Consider the following 22,071-nt stretch of genomic DNA (forward strand, 5'->3'; position numbering starts at 1 on the left):
AAGCCTTCCTTACCGTGAGTAGAAAAGGGCTTTGGCAAATACTAGAGCGCCTCGGATGGTTATCCAACTGCACGAAAACCAACAAGGTCGGGTCAGATACAGCAATGAGCTCTCCGAACCCTTCTCCGTTGACATCGGCATGAAGCAAGGCTGCATCCTCGCACCAACCCTCGTTACCATCTTTTTCAACCTGATGCTGAAACAAGCCATGAAAGACCTCAACAACGAAGACGCTGATTACATCCGGTACCGCACGGATGGCAGTCTCTTCAATCTGAGGCGCCTGCAAGCTCACACCAAGACACAAGAGCAACTTGTCCGTGAACTACTCTTTGCAGACGATGCTGCTTTAGTTGCACATTCAGAGCCAGCTCTCCAGCGCATGACGTCCTGTTTTGCGGAAACTGCCAAAATGTTTGGCCTGGAAGTCAGCCTGAAGAAAACTGAGGTCCTCCATCACCCAGCTCCCCACCATGACTACCAGCCCCCCCCACCCCCCACATCTCCATTGGGTACACAGAACTCAAAACGGACAACCAGTTTACCTATCTCGGCTGCAGCATTTCATCTGATGCAAGGATTGACAACGAGATAGACAACAGATTCGCCAAGGCAAATAGCGCGTTTGGAAGACTACACAAAAGAGTCTGGAAAAACAACCAACTGAAAAACCTCACAAAGATTAGCGTATACAGAGCCATTGTCATACCCACACTCCTGTTCGGCTCCAAATCATGGGTCCTCTACCGGCATCACGTATGGCTCCTAGAACGCTTCAATAATCATTGTCTCCACTCCATCCTCAACATTCATTGGAGAGACTTCATCACCTACATCGAAGTACTCGAGCTGGCAGAGTCCAAAAGCATCGAATCCACACTGCTGAAGATCCAACTGCGCTGGGTAGGTCACGTCTCCAGAATGGAGGACCATCGCCTTCCGAAGATCGTGTTATATGGTGAGCACTCCACTGGCCACCGAGACAGAGGTGCACCAAAGAAGAGGTACAAGGACTGCCTAAAGAAATCTTTTGGTGCCTGCCACATTGACCACTGCCAGTGGGCTGATATCGCCTCAAACCGTGCATCTTGGCGCTTCACAGTTCGGCGGGCAGCAAGCTCCGTTGAAGAAGACCACAGAGCCTACCTCACTGACAAAAGACAAAGGAGGAAAAACCCAACACCCAACCCCAACCAACCAATTTTTTCTTGCAACCGCTGCAATCGTGTCTGCCTATCCTGCTTCGGACTTGTCAGTCATAAACGAGCCTGCAGCTGATGTGGACATACCCCTCCATAAATCTTCATCTGCGAAGCCAAGCCAAAGAATGTACAATAAACTGTGGCAGGTACTGTAACACCAGGATCACAGTGGGGAGAATATTTAACAGTGATGTACGAAGACTGAGGCAGATACTGTGACACTGGATTCACAAAGGGGAGAAAGTTTATCAGTGGTGTACGCTAAACTGTGGAAGATACTGTGACACCGAGTTCACATTAGTGAGAAGGTTTAACAGTGATGTACAATAAACTGTGGCAGGTACTGTTACACCAGGTTCACAGTGCGTAGAAAGTTTAATGGTGATGTACAGTAGACTGAGGCAGATACTGTGACCCTGGGTTTACAGTACAGGGAATGTTTAAAAGTGATGTACAATAAAATGTGGCAGATATTGTGAAACCAGGTTCACAGGGGGAAGAATGTTTAAAAGTGATCCACATTACACTATTGCAGATACATTGACAGTGGGTTCACAGTAGGGAGGAGATTTAAGGGTGATGTATGGGAGACTGAGGTAGATACTGTGACACTAGGTTTACAGTGGGGAGAATGTTAAACGGTGCTGGACGGTAGACTGAAGCAAATACTATTACATCAAGTTCACAGTGGGGAGAAGGTTTAACGCTGATGTACTATAGACTGAGGCAGAAACTATGAGACAGGATTCACATTCGTGAGGTTTAACAGTGATGTACGATTAACTGTGTCAGATACTTTGACATCAGGTTCATATTGGGGAGAAGGTTTAATGGTGATGTACGGTAGAGGGAGGCAGATACTGTGACACAAGGCTCATTGTATTGTTCATTTTTCTTAATTACAACATCTAATTTATATCTCCATTTTTTTTTGTGGCAACTTCCAAACATTCCATAAACTTCAATTCTAATCAGATTTTGTTCATTTAAATAGGTCACCACAAAAATCCCAAATCATTTGGTCTCTTAAGTACGCTGCACAAAATTAAATTCTTTACCTGGGTTTGGTTCAATGGCAATTCAGTCTCTTTCATTATTTTTTCAGCCCCTCGTTTTGTGCTTTCTGCTTTGCCCAGCTGATTTACCAAATGAGCATCCAACTCTGTCTTCTCATCTTGACCCAACATCTCCTCTGTAAACTTAAGCAAACCAAGATGACTAAAGTTAAAATTTTCACATCTGCATTTTCAAAAGCAAAAATCACGCTGTGACTTGCAGTTTCACATCATAATCCCACTTGCTAAACTTGCAAGCAACTACACCACATCTTACAGCTGGAAAATTGCAAGAAAACTGCTTGGTTAAAGCAAAGATTCCACCCAGTCACCCCATTAAAGGCCTCCAAGTTAACAACAGATAGCAACCTGAAAGTTAAATACAAAGATCTGTATCAGGAATATTAACAGGGTTTTAAAAAAAATCATGTACATTATTGAAAGAAAACTCCTCAGGGAACACCAGACTCTTGTTGAACAATTCCTGTTGTATTCCTCAAAATGGTTTGAATCTTGATTTCAAGCAGAGTCAGTTGGTGAGATTGTTGGTCCAGAAAAAACCCTGCCCACACATTCCCTTAAATACCTGCAAAGTCCTGGCTCAGTTCTGCTCCATGCTAAAGCTATCAGAGCTTTTCTGAAGAGATAACGGACTTCAGATCCTGGTACATTGAGTCAAAAACACCCTAATGTTTCCCTGAACAACACACCTCTCTCTGAAAAACAACAAGAACCTTCCTGAGCAGTGCTCATTTACCTTTCAAGCACCAAATCCTGGTGAACTTTATACATATATTTTTATTTATATCTATATATATATAGGTCTTTATTCTTTGGAGCGTAGAAGGTTGAGAGGGGATTTGATAGAAGTATTTAAGATTATGAAAGGGATAGACAGAATGGATGTGGATAGACTATTTCCGTTAAGAGGAGGAAAGATTAAAACAAGAGGACATGAGTTAAGAATTAAGGGGCAGAGGTTTAGAGGTAACATGAGGGGGAACTTCTTTACTCAGAGAGTGGTAGCCGTGTAGAATGATCTTCCGGGAGAAATAGTGGTGGCGGAGTCAATTGTATTATTTAAGAAAAGGTTGGACAGGTACATGGATGAGAAGAAGATTGAGGGTTATGGGCATTGTGCAGGGAGGTGGGACTAGAAAGGGGTGTTTGGTTCGGTGCGGACTAGAAGGGCCTAATGGCCTGTTTCCGTGCTGTAATTGTTATGTTATATGTTATGTTACATGTTAAATTCTGTACACAGTATGAATGGCCTGAAACCAGTGAAGTTGGAGGAATGAGAAGTGAGATTGGACTGTGAACCAAAGAACTTTTCTGAACTTACACACACATTACACACACGTGCACTTAAATTAGAAGGTGGGTAAGTTAAGTAAATTAAGTTAAAGTAGTAAAATAGTGATAAGTTAACATGTAAATCCGTGTTCATGTTGAAAGATAATTAAAATCAGCTTTTGTTTAAGTCACCATTTGTCTTGGTGAATATCTATTGCTGCTGTGTTTTGGGATCCTCTGGTCTCGTAACACAGCACCAAGCTTCAGGTAATGATAATAGTCCAAAAAAGGGACCCGGCATCTTTTGAAAATTATTAATTGACTCTTCAATAATTATTGTAAATATTAACAAGACATAATATCATTTCACTGTTGTGTTTGTGTCGTTGGACAATTCCCTTTCCATTCAATCAGAATTAGAGTTTTGGGTGCCGTATTTGAGAAAAGATGTGCTGGTGTTGGAGAAGGTCAGCGATGATTTACTGGAATGATATCAGGAATGAAAGGGTTAGTGTATGAGGAACAATTGTCGACTCCTCGACTGTACTAGTTGGAGTACAGAAGGAGAAGAGAGACCTCAGCGGCATTTCAAATGCTGGAAGGCTTGGACAGAGTACATATGGCAAAGATGATTCCCATGGTAGGAGATTCTAGAACAAGGGACATAATTTCAGGATAAAAGGGTGTCAATTTAAAACAGATGTGGAAAAATTGATTTTGTCAGTGGTTCATGGATCTGTGGAACTGAGGTCATTGGGTGTATTTCAGGCAGAGAATGACGGGTATTTGATTAGTCAAGGAATCAAGGGTTAAGGGGAGAGAGCTGGGCAGTGGGGATGAGTGGAAGAATGGTTGAACAGACTCAATGGGCCTACTTCTGCCCCTGTATCTTGTGATCTATATCCTGCGGAAGACCAAGACAACCCTCCTCTTGTATTCCATTATCAGAAAACAGTCTGCATCATGAGCTTATGTCATGTGAACCCATTTCCTATTGAATCCCATGTTACAAGTGACCCAATACAACTTCTGCATTGAGAGGACTACAGCTTCCTCATTTTTAAAATTGTTATTGAGCAGCTCAAATGAGATTTCTTGGTTCTTTTTTTGAAAGGGAAAAATTGCCATCAAATAAAATAGGAGAGAGAAAGCAGATGAATTCTATATGTGGGTGTAATGGAGGATTAAAACCATGTACCCAGATGCTTTTTGCTTATGTGGAACTGACGACACTGGATCCACACGCAGGTCACCTTACTTTCAGAATTAGCAGATGTAATTAAACTCAGCCATGGGGACTTATCTGAAGATACACTTTGAAATGGAATTCCACTGTGAGGCCCAGGGAAAGCAGTTGTCAAATGCAACACTCTGAAATTGACGAATTGGTCACAACCTGTCTTGCTCGAGAAGTTTTAATAAGTCTTTGTATCTACGAGATAAACCAGGAAATCATAACATCCTGGTTCCATAATAATTAATCTTCTAAATTGTAGAATATAATGTTCAGTTTTGATTTTGACTGACAAATATTAGAAGGAGTAGGCGCATGATTAATTGTTTTTGGGGTATATAAGCCTGTGGTCCTGCTGCTGAAGTTTAGACTCTCCAAGCGCCCTGACAACCTACTACAAGTGTACAGTCGTTGCCTCGCTTCGGCAGTTGGGACCAGCCCAGGCATTGATAAGTATAGTTGGGAAGGGCTTGCATATTGTAGTGTGAAATCAGCTTTTGAATTAGTAATAAACATTAGTATAAACTGAACTGCTCTTGGTGTGTGTGTCTATTTTCTTTCGGTAGCTCAAACACTGTGACCAATCTAAAATGAACAAAATGAGAGGTATAAGTTTACCCAAGACAGTGGGATTCAAAATTAAAGGTCGGTGATAAAAATACACCATTGTTGAAACATATAATTAATATATGGAATAAAACATATGATTAATATATGGAATGAAATTGGTGTAAGTGGATGTACATCACCCAGGATGGCTTTGATTCAAAATCCTCGTATCTTTTTCCAAGGATCATCAATTTCTGGACAGCTGGTTTCATAAGGGAATTATAAATGTTGAAGATTGTTGTGAAAGTGGTCAATTAATGTCATTTGAGCAACTGAAAAATAAATATCGTATAACTCATCGCAATCTTTTTTGCTATTTCCAACTAAGAGCATATTTGAAAGCTAAGTTAGGATCAACCATGTGGTACTGAAATAGAAATTCCTTATAAAGAGGAATTGTTAAAAAATTTACTTCGATTATGTCCTCTTTATTACAAGTAGGAACTTTTAAACGAGGAGTTCATAAGTCGAGACAAAGGTGGGAAATGGATCTGAATATTTTAATTGATTGGCAAATTAGGGCAGGTCCATATAAGGATCTCAATGTAAGATAAAAATTAGTTCAGTTTAATTCTTTTTACATCCGTAATGTAGCATATGTCAGAAAGGATTTTAACTGAAAGCTGCACTTGGAGTCAGGTGACTCAGGCAGTTGGATTTAAAAAGCTCAACATGAAGCTGATTTGGGAATAGAGATCACGTGATCCAGAGGAGTTGTATTAATTCACTTCAACTCAGCATTTTGGATCGATTGACCAGAGTTCCACACTGCAGCAGTGAGGAAGGAATTCATAACTAGTTTTTCTTCTGCAGTTACTTCTTACACCAGAGAAATTGAATAGAATAAAATCAGAATTATCAGATCAATGTTTGAGGTGTGGTGAAGATGTAGAAACTTTCTTGCATACAACTTAGCTTTGTCTTAATGCAAGATCTTTTTGGGGAGAATAACAAATTTTTTTGGAACAAGTTATAGGAGCTGTTTTTCCACAAAATCCAACCTTAATTTTATTAGGAAATATTGAAGGAACAAGGCCCAAATTAAAACTATTAAAGTATCAATTGAAATTTGTTTAATTAATGTTAGCGGTGATGAGGAAATGTATTGCACTTATTGGATATCACATATAATTTTAGGGATGTCAAGATGACATGCAAAAATTCAAAGTTGTCTTCCTTTAGAAAAAAATACTTCAAGCTTGAGAAATGTATACTCTATGCTTTTGCAAATTTGGCACCTGCATATTCAAATATTAGGCTTCAATTTGTAAAAATGCCCTTTCCATCCCTCTAGACATGCTAGATTCTACTCTAAGTTGTAAAATTTTTATTTAAATGTGTTAGATTTCCTCGCCACCAAGAACTCTGGTGAAGCGGAGGACTAACACAGGGGACCAGAAAACAGGAAGACCACACACCATCAACATCTGAGAAGCGGAGGATTCATTCCACAGGTCAGTGACCATGGAAGCAGAACAGTGAGGGGTCCTGCATCTGTAGGACCCACATATCTGACAGGCTGTTGGTAATTTGAGGAGAGAAACCCACGCAGGCTATGGGCTTCTGGAGAAAGCAGTCAAGGAACTCACACTAGGCTGTGGATTGCTAGAGACAGGTTCAAAACTGGCTAAAAGGGTATCAGGTATCAGACTTGGGATACGAGTGGGTGCTAAATGGTTCCTAATTGTGTCAGAGGTTCAAAACTGGATCTTGCATTGTCAATGACTTGCATTCGTCTGTGACCATTGATAGAGAATCCACAGACCCTCAGTGACTTGGCCCAGGGCTTGGGATGGTGGGGTTGGGCAGTGGGGTGGGGTGGGGGGAGAGAGAGAGAGAGCACGACTCTCTTTTGCTTCTTTCTCTCACTGCAAGAGGTATTTCAGGCAATTTCTACCAATGGCGAATGTCTGCCTTAAAGCAGGATAAAAACAATTTTGTGTGATATAACACTTTTAAATTACATGACAGTAAATTGTCTCCTGAAATAGAGAGGTTCAAGTTTCAAACTATTACAAATTCCACTCACCAGAGCTACCTGGATTATACCTCTTCCCACTTTTTCTTTTGCAAGGACACCATTGATTTGATCACAACTCCTCTGCTTCATCTGTCCTGTGACAGATTATATATTTTACATTGTATATAGATATGTTTTTGAAAGAGATGGATTGTTGGAGTCGTGGAGGTCACAAAAAACACAAACACTTCACAAAACAGCTCTTATTTAAATTGCAAGAGCTTTGCTGAGAGTGAGTCATGCAGGCGCCAAGAGCCTTTGCAAAGACAAAACAAGGAGACTGCTTTGCTATAAATTCAAAATTAGGTGTAAATGGATGATTGTTTTTAAAGCAACAGATGAATGGACTCAGAAGTTTGGGTCAGGTGCAGTCATCTGGCTGGTTCCAGTTTGCTGTTCTAAGAAGGTCATGTGGTTTTGCAAGCAGAGAGGAGAGGCCAAATAGGCTTTTTTTCTGAAAGAGAGAGAGAGAGAGATGGCAAGTTGACATCTTGTTGAAACCCCATTTTGAAGACGGGTTGTGAGTTCTCAGTTCAGCCTGTTGAAAAACCTTGTTGCCCATACAAGAGGAGATGACTGGCTAGAAATGGTGTTTCACCTGAAATGAGGGAAAGAAAGGAACTCAATGGTGACCTGCAGAAGAGGTTATCATTTGGAAAACCCTGATGGGGCTAGTTTCTTTGGCAAGACCCCAAAGTGAACGATCAGAGGGAATCAGATTTTGTGTGTCCAATGAGCAAGAAATCCCTCTCTGAAATCAACAAGCGCCTTCCTGGAGGGTAAACATTTACTTTTAAGCACCAGAGCTTGGTAAAAATTCATAAATGTTAAATCTGTGCATAGTATAAGAATTGATAGACACCGGTGAACTGGGGAGTTGTGTCAAAGAACTTTATACATATTAAATACACCTGCGCTTAGAATTGGAAGGGGGCAATGTAAGGCTGTTAAGTTAATAGTGATAAGTTAAAGTTTGAATCTATTTTTTTGTTTAAAGAAATTTAAAAACAACGTTTGTTTAAATAACCATTTGTCTTGATGATTTACTATTGCTGCTAAGGTTTGGGGTCCTCAGGGACTGTAACAGTCCCAGGATGAGGTCTTCTACTCCAGGACACCCAAAATGACTTATTTCTTCAATAAATGCAGATCCCCCATACTGTCTTTGATAAAGCCTACACTCTTATCTCCAATTCTTTTTCTGCCCTTCCCCCACCTCCTCTCTGGCAGAACAAGAACAGAATCCCTCAGGTTTCTCACTTACCACCCATCAGCTGCCACATCTGACACATTATCCTTGAATACTTCCAACTTCAGCACCATCCTCTAACCTGTTACATCTAACCCGCTCCACTCATATCCTCTTTTCACAGGGGCATGTCTTTCTGTGACTCCCTCGACGGCACTTCCCTCTCCACCCATCACCACCTCATGTAGTCCCCATTGGAACTGCAGAAATTGCCAAACTTGTCCCTACATCTCCTGGCACCTCTATCCAAGGCTACAATCAGACCTTCCAGGTGAGGCAGTGTTTCACATGCACCCCATCCAATTTAATCTCCCACATTTGGTAGACTCAGTTGATCTCATTATCAGCAAGACCAATACAGACTGGGTGGCCATTTTGCTAAATACATGTGCTCTGTGGATCTAAACTTGAGCTTCCTGTGACCTACCATATCAATTCTCTAACCCTTCCAGCAACATGTCTATTGGCCCCATCCTTCGCCAGGTTGAGGGCACACAAACTGAAAGAAAACACGTTATATTCCTCCTGGGCAGCCTTAAACTCTATAGCATGAACACGAATGTTTCTAATTAAAGCAGCCACTCACCTCTGTCTGATTTCATTGTTTCATTCTATTGATCTACTGCCCATTTGAATATAATTAGTCCTTTAAGGTCGAAAAGTTGACAGTGCTGTTTTCCCCATATATCTTGCCATTGAACAACTGGCAAAATTAAGTGGCATTTGTTGCGAAATGAATGGTGTTATTGTTCAAAATCTGCCTGTGATCGAAAGTATTCTTGGACTGAATAGACATCTGGGCCAAGTGGCTATTTAAGGTCAATCTGTACATGATTGTACATCCTAAAGTACAATGACTACTTCTATCCACTAAAGATTGTTAAAGAGCAAGAATAGACAATACAATCACATAAAATTTCCATCCATACAGCACACGTATTAATACACAAAACAATCACACCTCCTTATTGGTCAGGAAGTGCCTACACTTCCCAAGGAGACTGAGGAGGTCAAGGCCAACAGCTCTATTCCTGAGATTTTACAGGAGTGCAGTTGAGTCTCCTGTCTGGCTGCATCATTCGATGGTCTAGTAGTTGGTAAGCATCAGACAGGAATGATGCAAAGAGTTGTGAGTATCACTGAGGTCTCCCTTTCTCCTGTAGGTGACATTTACTGGGAGTGTTGTTCAAATAGGGCTCAAGGAATTGTAAAAAGACCATTTCCATCCAATGCACACTACTTCGATAGAGCTACTAAAGCAACACACACACACACACACACACACACCAGGTTAGTCAACACAAGACTGCTTTATTCAGACTTTACAGACTTATTTTATTTACAGCGTGTCCCGGGCTCCATGGGATATCATTATGTGTTTGCTGCCAATCCACGGGACCGCAGGTTTATATTAAACCCTGTGAGTGTCCCGAGCCTTCTGTCAGGAGAGTCCACAGATCAACGTGTTGTTCCTCGGCACACAGCACCACGCGAGTATGGTCAATTAAATGGACACCTGTTTGTCTTATGATTTCACGTGCCCGCCAAAGAACCATGCCCACTCAGCCCATTACACAGCTGCTACCCGACCCCCCCCCCGAACCGTCACCAGAAACTAAAGCACCAGCTGCATGCACCTTAGGTGGATGCCCTCGCCATCTGCGCAGGGGGCACTGAATGGATGAAGTGGGATCCACATGGGCAGGCTTGAGTCTGTCCACATGAAACAGCTACAATGTCCCCCAATGTCCAAAGCATACACAACCCCATCCTTCTTCACCACACAACAATGGCCCTCATACGGTCGTAACGGCACTCGTGGAACCTGTCTGCACACAAAAACAAAATCAGTGTCCAGGAGTGATGGGGGCACATTCTTTTTAGAGGTTCCATGCCAGTGGGTATGAAAAGGTGATCACAACACCACGTTGAAGCTGCTGAAGAACGTTCAGATCAGAGTTGGTTGTGAAATGAATGTCCCAAGAAACTGTAAGGACCATACCATAAACCAACTCTTCAGACAATGCAGACATGTCTTCCTTTGGAGCCGGGTGCACTCCCAATAGAACCCAGGGCAACTCTTCGACCTAATTGAGACCGGAGAATCGGGCCTTCAGTTGCCGGTGGAAACGTTCCACAAGGCCGTTGGACTGTGGGTGAATTGTGTTCCACGGACTGAAGTAATTGTGGGTCGGGAAACCAAACCTAGCCATCCAATTGATGATGAATGTTCTGGCCCTTGTCTCAGTGTCACTGGATGGCAATGGGATGGCCTCTGGCCAGCGCGTGAAACGTTCTATGACTGTTAGAATCTATCTCATGTTTTGAGATACTGGCAATGGTCCGAGCAGGTTCACTTGCACGTGTTACAACAACCTGTGTACCGCCAGGAAAGGTTGAAGAGGTGCCTTAGTGTGGCACTGAATTTTGGCAGTCTGGCAGGAGGAACATGTGCAGACACATTGCGCAATGCCTTTTTTCAGACCATGCCATACATATTTATTTGACGTGAGCTTGACAGATGTTCTGATGGACAGATGAGACAAGCTGTGTATCTGGTCAAAAAGGCATTGCCTCCAAGATGGCGGAATCACTGGTCTAGTGTAGCCCAAAGACATGTCACAAAGTAAGGTTGGCAGCCCAGTTGTGCTGCCACCTGCTGTATGTCCAGGTTGGTCATGGCCGTACTGTATGCCTGAACATCGGGGTCCATTGCCTGGACACTGGCTAATTCCGGAATATCAATGTCACCCTGAATATGATATAGTCAGTCTGATCAGCATATTCGTGACGCCATTGTTTTTACCAGAAATATAGTGCACATCCATGGTAAATTCTGAATTGTATGACAGTGACCCTGCTGTCTTGCCGACCATGGATCCGTTATTTTGATGAAGGCAAAAACGAGTGGCTGGTGGTCTGTGAACACAGTGAAATACTGACCCTCCAAAACAAATCGGAAGTGCCGTGTCGCTTGATACAATGCACTGTATTTCATCTCCAATGGCTATAGATGTCAGCTAAAGAATGCGAGGGGTTGGCAATGGCCATCAACGTACTGCTCAACAACCACACCCAGGGCCGTACTCGAGGCATCAGAACTAAATGTCAAGGAAGTGTCGGGGTTAGGATGGGGGAGCATTGCTGCATTGACTAAAGCATCTTGAGCATCACAAATTCAACCTCTGTTGTCCAGGGAACGTCCCTGTGCTTTGTGGTGAGGATCGGAAACTGTGGACAAAGAATGTCAGCAGCTGTTGGAATGAACCGGTGATGGAAGTTTTTCCTGCCCAAGAATTTCTGCAGGCCCTGATCCGTGGTAGGTGTTGGAAAAGCAGGGACTGCCTTTACCTTGCTGGATAAGGGAAAGACACCGTTGGCTGTGATCTTGTGTCCCAGGAAGCTGATGGTGGATTTGCCAAATTGACATTTGCTAGGGTTGATGGGAAGACCAAATTCCCCCAGCCCTTGGAACAGGCGGAGTAAATGCAGTTGGTGATATCCTGACTGGCTATGAGGACATTATCCAAGTAGATGTAAGGGAACTCTAAATCTCTGCCCAAAGTGCCTATCAGCTGCTGGCAGGTTTGAACGGCATTCTTCAACCCAAGTGGCATCCTATGAAATTCAAAAAGCCTGCGCAGTTTATCAGATGGAAGAGAACGAGTCCTGGTGTAAGTCGGCAGGCCTGAAGTGTCTCTGTAATGGGATACACCCTGGGCCATTTAGGAGGGATTGGAATTTGGTGAGAGAGTACAGGGAAATTCATTGAGGAGAGCAGCATGTGCATCTTTGTGCAGGGTCTGGACCCCGAGATGGGAAACACTCCCTTTGCTGCAGACCAGTGGGTATGTTTGAAAAGTCGTACATGAACCAATTTCCTCCACCTCACATCTACTAGAAAGTCACGGGACCTTAAAAAATCTGCACCCATAATGGGCTGTGTAATGGAAGCCAATACACAATTCCAATGGAATGTCACACCTCCTATCCAAATCGTGACTCGTCGTGTGCCAAAGCAGGCAATTTTCATCCCATTTGCTGTTTGAAGAGCCAGGTGTTGTTATTTATGTGGTTTTTTATTTCAAAATAGGTTGGGTGGGAGCTAACGGACCTCAGCACTCGTGTCTACACGAAACTTGTGCTTACCAGTGTCGTCTTGAAGACACAATGGGCCCGTACTTGTGCCAGATGCCGAGGCCATTAATGGTAGCCGGGTTTTTCATTTCCTACCTTTTTTCTGTAATAGGTACATGCAGGACACATTTATGGGCTTTTATCCCCATTGGCGATGGTAAAAACAGCATTCTCGCCGCCCATCAGTGTGTTCATCCTTCTTTGACTGAACTGTAGATACAGGAGGCTCATAGGAAATGGGATATAGATCTGCTGCAAAAACAGTCTGGACGTGAGCAGACTCTTGCATTGGAGTATAATGGAGCCTATCAGCCTCCCGCGCTACATGGAAATCCATGTTAATGATTGGTATTGCGACACGACCTAGGAGTTTGGACAGGAATTGAGTCTCAAAAAGTATACAATGAGAATGACCATCTGCTAATGCAACCATCTCATTCATTAGGTCGGATAGATTCCTCTCACCCGAGCCCTCCATATTTAAAAGCCGCAAGCTGCGCTCATGTCTAATCAATTCCAGTGTGTCCAGGAGAAATTGGCTAAACCTGGTGTACTGGTTTTCCACCAGGGGATTGGCAACAAATTCTCTTACTTGAGATCCTGTAGCAGCGTCCAATGCACCTACTATGTACCAGAATGTCATGTCCTCTGCCATTATGCCACAACACAAAACTAGGTTTCAGCCTGATTAAGTTATACGCAAGGTTGATGGGTCCAGAAAGGAGGCAAGTGAAGTCCTAACATCGATTGGGAAACAGAGTCAGTGAGAGGTCAGGATGGCTTAGAGTTTAGATAACGTGTTCAGGACTGCATTTTGCAGCAGCATGTGGAGATGTCCACGAGATGGGGTCAGTGTTCGATCTGTGGGAAGAGAATGAAATGGGGCAGGTGGCGGAGGTGAGTGTTAGGGAGAACTTCAGATCCAGTGATCATGGGTCCTTTAGATTTAGCTTAATTATGGAAGGGGATAGGTCGGGTTCAAAGTTGAAGATCTTCGAGTGGGGGTAGGCCAGATTTGAAGAAATGAGAAGAGATTTGCAGAGAGTTGTGTGGGCTGATCTTTTAGTCGAAAATGATCTAGAAGAAAATTGGAGGGTATTTAAAAGTGAGATTTTGAGAGTAAGGGATCTTCATGTTCCAGATCGGCCGAAAGGCAAGACTCCAAGGAAGCCGTGGTTTTCTAGAAAAATTAGGAACGGTTCAGGATAAGAGGGAGGCCCATGCTAAATATAAGAAACAAAAGATTGATCCTTACTTAGATTGCAGAAAGAACCTCAAAAGGGAAATTAGAAAGGCAAAAAGATGGTATAAGGTGTCAATAGCTAATAAGGTGAACGTGAATCATGAGGGTTTTTACAGATACATGAACAGTAAAAGGAGGTTGAAGGATAGAGTAGGTCCACTGGAAAATGATAACGGTGGGCGATGTGTATGTCAAGAGCTGTATGAGATGGGGAAGATATTGAACAATTTTTTTTCTCTTCTCTATTCACGAGGGAAAGGAACACTGGACTATGTGAGATAAATGAGATGAATGCTTTAGTTATGGAAAGGATAAGGATTATTAAAGAGAGGGTTTTGGATCTTCCAGGGTCAATGGAGGTGGATAAGTCTCCTGGTCCTAATGGTACTTTTCTCAGGACGTTAAAGGAGGTCAGGGAGCAAACAGCCGGGGCTCTGATGGTGATTTTACAAAGATCACTGGAAGTGGGTGTGGTGTTGCGGGATTGGAGGGTTGCAAATGTAGTTCCGCTGTTTTAAAAAAGAGCTCAAGGTGTAGGCCAAATAATTATCGGCCAATAAGTTTGAGTTTGGTGGTGGCAAAAGTTATGGAGGGTATTCTTCGAGATAGTATGTACAAATATCTGGATAGGCAGGGAGGGATCAGGGGCACCCAGCATGGGTTTGTGAAGGGAAAATCATGTTCGATGAATCTTGTTGAATTTTTTGATGAGAAAAGTAGATCAGGTGATGAGATCTATTTGAATTTTAGTAAGGCTTTTGATAATGTTCCGCATGTAAAGTTAGTTAGGAAGGTTCAGTCACTAGGGATTAATAGATAGTGAGATGGGTTCAGAGGTGGCTGTGAAACAGACAGCAGAAAGTCATGGTGGACAACTGTCTGTCAGGATGGAAGCCTGTGACGAGCAGTGTGCCTCAGGGATCGGTGCTGAGTCCCCTGTTGTTTATCATTTATATTCATGATTTGGATGCGGGGGTGGTTAATTGGGTGAGAAAATATGCAGAAGATACGAAAATAGTGAGGAAGGTTTTCTTGGTTTGTTTGGAATAGTAGACTGAAAGATGCCAGATGGATTTTAATGTTGACAAATACAGTTAAGGGGAATGAAGAGGAACAGGGGGATCTTGGAGTTATGGTACATGGTTCACTGAGGTTGGATTCCCATGTAGACAGGGCATGCTGGCCTTCATAAATCCTAGCATAGTCTAGAGTATAGCTGTTTAAGGCATTGGTGAGGCCAAGTTTGGAGAATTGTGTTCAGTTCTGATCTCCATTTATTGGAAGGATATAGATAAGGTGGAAAGGGTGCAGAGAAGATTTACAAAAATGTTGCCTGACTAACAACATCAAGAGCACAGAGAAGGATTAAGGAGATTGCGACTTTATTCATTAGAATGTAGATGGTTGAAGGGGGTTATGATAGAGGTATTTAAAATTTTGAAGGGAATAGATAGACTAGATATGAGTAGAGTCTTTCCCCTGAGGGCAGGGGAGGTTGGAACAAGAGGGCATGAGTTAAGGGTAAGGGGTAAAGCTTTAGGAGAAATGTTGGAGGATGCTTCTTCACTCAGAGAGTGGTGGCAGAATGGAATGATCTTCCAGAAGAGATAATTGCAGCAGTGTCCATTCTGTGACTTAAGAGAAGGTTGGATGTGTACATGTATATGAAGGGGTTGGAGGGATATGGGCAGAGTGTGGGAGGGGGAAACTAGTGGAGTTGTTCATGTGAACTGGCACGGACTCGAAGGGCCGATATGGCCTGCTACCGTGCTGTAAACTGTCATATGGGTATAGTGTGCCGGGCTCCACGGGACAAGGTGGGACATCATTAAGAGTTTGCTGCCAGCAGGTTTAAATTAAGCCATGTGAGTATCCCGCGCTTTCTGGCCCATGTATCAAGGACTTCTCCGAGAGGCGGAGTCTCAAGAAAACAACCTCTATCCTCAGGGACCCTCACCACCCAGACCAGGCCTTCTTCACACTGTGATCACCAGGAAAACAGGTCCAGGAGCCTGAAGATGAACACCCAAAGGTACAAACATAGCTTCTCCCCCACTGCCATCAGATTTCCGAATGGACAAGGAAACACAGTCACTCTCACTTACTCTTCATTTTGCACAAATGAATTTCTTTTTTTAAAATGTAATTTAGAACAATATTTGCACCTGTTTTGTTGCCACAATATGACAAATTTTGAGACATGTTCATCACAAAAAAATTTAATTCTGAACACTGTGCATACATCAGAAAACAATCATAGCTCCAAAATCAATTTGAAAAGATTAATGAACAATTTCCATGCCCCCTCCACTTTTACATCTATTTTTCTAAATTCACTCCATGATTGAGACATCTCAACTTAACCCAACCCACATTTCTTCTCCCATTCAAAGCACTCAGTAATACACCAAGAAAGTAAAATAAAATCTCAATGCTGGAAATACTCAGCAGGTCATCTACTGGAAAAATAATCGGAGTTAAAACATTCAGGTCGATAACCTTTCACTGGGATTCTGAAAGATATTCAAACAAACTTGATTCTCTTTGCTGAGAAAAAGAAGAGGAGAAATAACAAACTGAATACGTGGGATGAAAAGCCCGAGCAGCAGAAATGGCAGTGGTGCTGGATGAGTGGAGTCGACTCATTGATCACCACATCTGTCTGGATGGAGGGGGAAAGGATAAACAAGACAAACATGATGCCAACACTGTGAGGTTCAATACGACAGCTGCAGAGAATCTGAAATGAAGGAACGGTGAAAATATTTGTTTTTGGATCAATGTGACAAAATTTGACCTGACAAAAGAAAACAAAATTGCTTTGTTCTGCCAGAACGCTCTAGATCAAGGGGCACAATAAAATAGTCCAGAAGCCAACATTATGAAATTGAACAGCCAAGTTATGGAAATCGGCAGCAAGAGATAAAACACAGTTGCATAATTCCATGAAAGTGGTGTCACAGGATGACAGGGATCTAAAGCCAGCTTTTGTCATCTTGGCCTTCATTAATTAACAAAAAGAAAATAGGAGTTGGGAAGTTATGGTGAGGTTGTATAAGATGATGGTGAGGTCAAATTTGGAGTATTGTGTGCAGTTCTGGTCACCTAGCTACAGGAAGGGTATTAGTAAGATTGAAAGAGTGCAGAGAAGATTTACTTAGACACTGCCAGGTCTTCAGGAGTTGAGCTGAGGGAAAGGTTGAACAGTTTGGGACTTTATTAATTGGAATGTCGAAAAAGAGTAAGAGATTGCTTAAAATGGCACATGAATGAGAAAAAAGGCTGAGAAAGTTTGCTGTCGACCCAATTGTGTCGGAAAAATTTTCCTTGAGAAAAATTGTCATTGGCCCATTTCCTCTGGAGTTATGAAACCACGCACAGAACAAGTCAATGATGTACGATTAAAACAGTGGTTTTCAAACTTTTTCTTTCCAATCATATACCACATTAAGTAATCCCTTACTAACAGAGCACTTCTGGCACAGGGATTAAGTGGAATATGATCCGGGGGGTGGGGGTGGGGGTGTGGAGGAGGAGTTTGAAAATCACTACTTGAGATGAAAAGGTTTCTCCATCTCCATTTTGAGCAGATATCCTTTTATTCTGAGGTTGTGCCCACTGGTCCTAAACTCTCCCACTACTGGCAAAATTCTTTCTATCCAGCCCTTTCACTATTCATCGGATTTCAATGAGGTCCTGCCTCATTCTTCTAAACTCGGGTGAGTCCAGGCCCAGAACCATCAAATGCTCCTCAAACATTATTCTTCTCATCCCCAGAATCATTCTTGTAAACCACCTCTGGGCCATCACATCCTCTCTTAGAAATGGGGCCTAAAATTGCTCACAACACTTACGAGATCAGGACAACCAGAAGGTGGTCACGTGAGGGAAGACAGCTGCAGGACTGCCTAGAGTCCGTGGACTGGATGGTGTTCAAGGAGTCAACTGAGAGGGGGGAGGGAGTGTGGTTGTGGCAAGATGGCGTAGGAAAAAGACATGAGAAGACATCTTTCCCTGACTGAACTGTTCAATACTCGAACTGTAGTGACTTCTTTGACTTTATCAATGTTTTGAACAGTAATTTACTACAGTAGGATTCTGGAAATGAAGAAAGGGAAAAAACAGTGTTGGGCACGACCAGGTGGCCCAATAATCACAGAGACAAAGGCCCAATAATCACAGAGACAAAGACTGAGGGGAACGATAGGCTTTATTAAACACAACAGTGCAGGCACCTGGGTCCAAGTGAGGGAAGTGAAGGGATGGAAGATGTGGGTCGACCTTCATGGCCTGGGTCACAGGGGAGGAGTCCAGGAGAGGATGACATCAGGGGGTGGGGGTGGATCAGCCCATGCCTGTACTGGTCAGTACATACAACACCATATCAAAACAAGCAACTTAGAAAAAACCTAGTTTTTCAACCTGTGAAAAGTGCAGAAGAAGCAAGGCCAACCTCCCAGAAGGGACCTCGGGATCAGTTAGACATGGATCCGAAGCCTCAACATGTAAGTCAGGACCAGCTGGAATAAACGTCTGCATTCTCTGCACATCCGGAGATGCAAGATAGCGCCAAGATCTTTGGCTGGGCCAGGAGGAGTGCAAGCATGGAATTCGACACCAGCCGGGCTTGACGAAGGAGAGTGTGGGGGGGGGGGTGAGTGCCCGAATGCAAGCACGTTTCCGGGAAGGGGTCTGCCTGTATGCAGCGGCACATCTGGAGATGCTCTCACTTGCAGGAAATTCTGGATCCGATCCACAGTCCGACTGCCAGGTATGAGGTGGAAGGGAAGAGGTGGAGGAGGACAACTCAGAGGTTCAAGAAGAAGAAGAGCAAGAATGACTACTTGCTGCAGTTGGACTCAATGAAGGGAGGCCTAAGGCTTGAAGAACATCTCCTTCTCCAATGAAAGCTGTTGTTTCACCACAGACACCTTCCCCAGACTTCAAGGCCCCTGTAACAGGGATGGAAGTCAACCTCATGCCTATAGAACTGATCCAACCAAATGAAAAGATGATGTCTTCTGTGAACTAAGGTTTTGAAACTTTAAATGATCAATTTGCTGTTATGGAGGAAATAAATGGCTGGTATGTGTGAAGAAATTACATTTATTCAAGTTGATATTAATAAGAGCTTAACAGCAGTAGACACTGGACAAGTTCAATTTAAGAGAATAGAAGTTTTTATTGACTGTGAGGACCATTATGCGGAGAGAATGGATCATATTGAGGATTTATTTCCAGGCTGGGATGTCCAGAAGAGAGATTTGTTATAAACATTGATTCGTTGGAAAATCAAAGTTGTCGTAATAACATTAAGAGAGTTGGTCTGCCGGAAGATATTGAAGGTTCAGATCTTGTAAAATTATTTTTGGAAAAGGATTCCAGAGATATTGGGAGTTGAATTTTTTTAGATCGGGCTCAGAGGCCTTTAAGGAGAAAACCTTTTCCAGGTTAAATATCAAGAGCGGTTCTTTTAAGATGTTTGCAATATCAGGATAGAGAAATGAATTTGCGGCTTGTGGTTCAGAAAGCTCGCCTTGATCAAAGCCCTACGATGTATCAAGGAAATAGAGTTTTATTTTATGCTGATTTAAGTCAGGAGATTATTAAGTGATGGAAAGAGTTTAATCTGGTCAAAGCAGAGCTGTGGAAGAAAGGGTATAAGTTTACTTTCGGTATCCATCGGTATTTAAGGTGATTTATGGGCCAGATCAGTCTCAATGTTTTGAGAGTCCTTATGGTGCATTAACTTTTGTGAATTCCTTCCCTGATTTGAAGGAATCGATGGGGAAAATGCCTGAGGTTAAGATTGGGAAGGGAACGGGGAAAAGAATTGGAATCAGAATCGGTGAGTGATGTTTGAAAGATACATTGAATGTAAGAGGAATCTTAAGAGAGGAATTAGGAAAGCTAAAAGAAGGTACGAGAAAACTATGGCAAGCAGGGTGAAAACTAATCCAAAAGAGTTCTACAAATATGTTAATGGTAAGAGGAAAGCTAGAGACAAAGTTGGTCCCTTAGAAAATCAGAGTGGAAAACTGTGTGTGGAACCTAGAGAAATGGGGGAGATATTGAACAGTTTCTTTTCTTCGGTATTCACTAAGGAGAAGGATATTGGGAGATGTGGGATAAAAAAAGCAAATTGGGTAAATATGGGGAATATAGAGATTACAAAAGGTGTAGTTTTAAGGCTTTTGAAGAATATAAAGGTGGATAAGTCTCCGGGACCAGATGGGATCTTCCCCAGGACATTGAGAGAAGTGAAGGAGGAAATAGCAGAGGCTCTGGCGGTAATTTTTCAAATGTCATTAGATATGGCGATAGTGCCGGAGGATTGGCGCATTGCGCATGTGGTTCCGTTATTTAAAAAGGGTTCAAGGAGGAAGCCTGGCAACTATCGGCCTGTAAGTTTGACGTCTGTGGTAGGTAAATTAATGGAGAAAATTCTTAGAGATAATACTTATAAACATCTGGATAGACAGGGTCTCATCAGGAGCACTCAACATGGATTTGTGGGAGGAAGGTCATGTTTGACCAATCTGATTGAATTTTTTGAAGAGGTGACTAGGAATGTGGATGAGGGTAGCGCAGTGGATGTTGTCTATATGGACTTCAGTAAGGCCTTCGATAAGGTACCACATGGAAGGTTAGTTAGGAAGGTGCAGTCTTTAGGTATAAATTTTGAGATAGTCAAATGGATTGAACATTGGCTGAAAGGGAGAGGCCAGAGAGTGGTAGTGGATAATTGTCTGTCAGGTTGGAGGCCGGTGACCAGTGGTGTGCCTCAAGGATCTGTATTGGGCCCATTGTTGTTCGTTATATACATTAATGATCTAGATGATGGGGTGGTGAATTGGATTAGTAAATATGCAGACGATACTAAGATAGGTGGAATAGTGGATAATGAAGAAGGTTTTCAAGGAGTGCAGAGGGATTTGGGCTGCTTAGAAAAGTGGGCTGAAAAATGGCAGATGGAATTTAATCCTGATAAGTGTGAGGTGCTTCATTTTGGTAAGAAGAATCAGAATAGGACATATGTGGTAAATGGGAGAGCATTGAGGAATACAGAAGAGCAGAAAGATTTAGGAGTGACAGTACATCGTTCCCTGAAGGTAGAAACTCACGTGAATAGGGTGGTGAAGAAGGCTTTTAGTATGCTGGCCTTTATCAATCATTGCATGGAATATAGGAGTTGGGAGGTGATGTTGAGATTGTATAAGACGTTGGTGCGGCCTAATTTGGAGTTCTGTGTGCAGTTCTGGTCGCCTAATTATAGGAAGGATATAAACAGAGTGGAGAGAGTGCAGAGAAGGTTTACAACAATGTTGCCTGGGTTTAAGCATCTGGAGTATGGGGAGAGATTGGGTCTTTATTCTTTGGAGCATAGAAGGTTGAGAGGGGATTTGATAGAAGTATTTAAGATTATGAAAGGGATAGACAGAATGGATGTGGATAGACTATTTCCGTTAAGAGGAGGAAAGATTAAAACAAGAGGACATGAGTTAAGAATTAAGGGACAGAGGTTTAGAGGTAACATGAGGGGGAACTTCTTTACTCAGAGAGTGGTAGCTGTGTGGAATGATCTTCCGGGAGAAATAGTGGCGGCGGAGTCAATTGTATTATTTAAGAAAAGGTTGGACAGGTATATGGATGAGAGGAAGATGGAGGGTTATGGGCATTGTGCAGGGAGGTGGGATTAGAAAGGGGTGTTTGGTTCGGTGCGGACTAGAAGGGCCTAATGGCCTGTTTCCATGCTGTAATTGTTATGTTATGTTATGTTGAAGATGAAGCTCAAGCTCAATGTGGGTGTTATCACTGGGATGACTGATGGGTTTTAATGTTCGGTTGGGGGCTGATGGTCATCTCTGCTACTTCTAAAGTCATCTGCCACTTGTGGAATTAACTGCACCTGGTTCACAGAGGGGGGGTCTGACTCTTGAACTCTTATGTTTTTATAGTGTTTTCTTATTGTTTCAAAGGTGGGGGGGGGGTGTTGGTATTTTTTTATATATATAGTTGTAATTGCTGT

The 22,071-nt window shown here is 42.6% G+C and overlaps 1 long non-coding RNA gene across 2 annotated transcripts in view; it reads right to left on the minus strand.

The window, feature by feature from the left end:
- Positions 1 to 2,266: 2,266 nt before the first annotated feature.
- LOC138750735 (uncharacterized) overlaps positions 2,267 to 22,071 on the minus strand; it is a 30,214-nt gene continuing 10,409 nt past the window's right edge. The window contains exon 3 of one of the 2 annotated variants that reach the window (XR_011349483.1): positions 2,267 to 2,401. This is a non-coding gene — a long non-coding RNA (uncharacterized lncRNA). Of the gene's footprint in view, positions 2,402 to 16,713; positions 16,783 to 22,071 lie in introns of those variants that run through there. The other variant, XR_011349484.1, reaches the window with a different exon arrangement.

This window comes from Narcine bancroftii, unplaced genomic scaffold (assembly GCF_036971445.1).
Source record: "Narcine bancroftii isolate sNarBan1 unplaced genomic scaffold, sNarBan1.hap1 Scaffold_245, whole genome shotgun sequence".
NCBI classification, from domain to species: Eukaryota; Metazoa; Chordata; class Chondrichthyes; order Torpediniformes; family Narcinidae; genus Narcine; species Narcine bancroftii.